The sequence below is a fragment of the Triticum dicoccoides genome, chromosome 7A (assembly GCF_002162155.2).
Source record: "Triticum dicoccoides isolate Atlit2015 ecotype Zavitan chromosome 7A, WEW_v2.0, whole genome shotgun sequence".
NCBI lineage: Eukaryota > Viridiplantae > Streptophyta > Magnoliopsida > Poales > Poaceae > Triticum > Triticum dicoccoides.
The window spans coordinates 613,761,421-613,763,783 of NC_041392.1; the positions used below are offsets into that span (position 1 = coordinate 613,761,421).

At 48.8% G+C, this 2,363-nt stretch overlaps 1 pseudogene; it reads right to left on the reverse strand.

Moving 5' to 3' along the window:
- Positions 1–1,341, reverse strand: part of LOC119332021 — a 27,855-nt pseudogene extending 26,514 nt beyond the window's left edge.
- Positions 1,342–2,363: the final 1,022 nt, after the last annotated feature.

Sequence of the window (2,363 nt, forward strand, 5' to 3'; positions counted from 1 at the left end):
GCTACAGTTACTGGTACTAGTAGATTTCAATAAGCTAAATGTAAGTTGTCTGGTTTTTTATATTGAACCAGTCGAACTCATGGGAGAAGGAATCAGACGCGGAATCGAGGCCCGGGGACGTAGGGATGCCCGCAAGGCCTCGGCGACGAACGTGTCATAGTCGGCAGAGGTGAGTTTGAAAGTTGGTGGTTCGGCGTGCCCGGGGAGGGGGTGCAGGCTCATCGAGAAAATGTCTTTTAGTGCACCGATTTAGAGGGTTGGTCTGCGATGGCGCCAGCATAGGGGTGGGCGACAATGAGGGAAGGGTGGGGCAATCAGGTTGACACGGGAGCACAGGTGGTGGAGATAGGCGGTTCAGACAGTGGTCGTGGGCGGTTTGGGGAAGAATATTAACAAGGAAGCGTGGGAGGTAGAAGAAGACCATCTGCGACTTTACATCGAACGCTTCAGAATAATCGATTGACCCAAAAAAAAATCAGTCGACTAACTCATAGACAGGCCTGTAGATTCAACATTTAACAATTTGAAGTACAACTGCTAAGCTAGTTAAGCGATTTCTGAAGAAAAGAAAAAGAATTAATGAGTGTGAGTGAAACAGGTGTACGAGAGATACGGCAGTTACTGTATACCAAACACTATGTATACGGAAGAAAGAATTGTGCAAGTACTGGCTAAGCTAGATGTACTATGATACGAATGGTTTTCTTTCTTTGGCGTTGCATTGGTACTGCATGTCAATTCCATCCAAAAACACCCAGCTTGATGTACATAATTTGTACGATCCATACGTATTCGTACATGGCATGTACATATGCACGTAGTTATCATACATACTGTTAGAGATGCATATGCAGATGCTCCAACGGAAAGTAGCGACGGAAGGTCACGTATTAATCACGTACGTGCACCCATAAATCAGTGGTGTCCATCGTTTGCATCTGCATGATTTATCTTCTTCATCACGTGTGCGCTTTTAGGGAAGCTCTCCTTCGTTGTTTCTGTGCGAGGCAGGCCAGGGAAATTATACAAATCAACCGGCCGATCGCTCCGTCGGTTCGGCCGCTTTGTACATGTGACACGTGTTCACAGGCCAAGCACACCGCTGGTCTCCCCAACCTTATAATGCTAACTTTCTTCTTTGCCTTTTTTCGCAAGTACAGCCAGCCGATGTACCGGCTTGTGCGCGGCCATCGCTACATAGCCCTACAACCACCGAATCGCCATGCTGCTCCGGCGCTGCAAGCTGAAGGCGAGCACCGCGATCCTGACTAAAGCCTTGCTGAGTACCCTCTCTACAACAATGTTGTTGCTGCAGGTCTCGCATCTGATGTCGATCGCCATTGCTGCATTCGTTGTTGCCGGTGCTACAGAGGAGTGCGGTGTTCGACGGTTGGTCGTCGCCGCCACCGGATTTTTTTGCAGACGAGCATCAAACATCTCCAGCCGTTGCCTCCCCCCCCCCAGAGGAGGCATAAAAACCGCTGTCTGGGGACGAGCCGGCGGTAGAATTGGCACTGGGGGCGATTGGGTATCCAGCCGTCGCCCTCAAGTCGGCCTCAGGCACCGATATCGGCCTATTCGTGGCCGTTTTTCGGTTCAGATAAATAGAACAATGGCCTGATATCGGTGAGAAACGGCCCATATTCGGCGTGGTTGGGCGTGGTTCGACGTTGAACTCTCAACATAATTTTTTTATCACATTGTTCATCACAGAAAATCAAATAATTCAACAAAATAGTGCAACAACAAATAGTTCAATACAAATTATATATAGTTCAACAAATATGTCATCACACGTCGAGCTAGGCTTCGCCCTTGATCCTCCATAGATGCTCCACCAGATCCTGCCGCAGTTGATGATGCACATGTGGGTCTCGGATCTCCTAACGCATACTGAGGTAGGCAGTCCTTGTTGCCGGTAGATGGTGATCAACTTCGGCTAGAGGACCCTGCCTGTAGTATGGTTCAGTGTCAAACACTGTCTCTTCCTGCTCGCTCTCGATGATCATGTTGTGCAAGATGACACAACAAGTCATGATCTCTCACATTTGATCTTTCGACCAGGTCTGAGCAGGGTACCGGACAACAGCAAATCGAGATTGAAGCACACCAAATGCCCGCTCGACATCCTTCCTGCAAGACTCCCGCACCTTGGTAAAGTGGGACTTCTTGCCTCCTGGCACAACGTTTGAGATAGTCTTCACAAATGTAGACCATCTCGGATAGATGCCATCAGCTAGGTAGTACCCCTTGTTGTAGTGCCGCCCATTGACCTTAAAGTTCACCGAAGAAGAATGTCCTTCAACAAGCTTGGCAAAGACAGGGAAGCACTGTAGCACGTTGATGTCGTTGTGAGTTCCTGG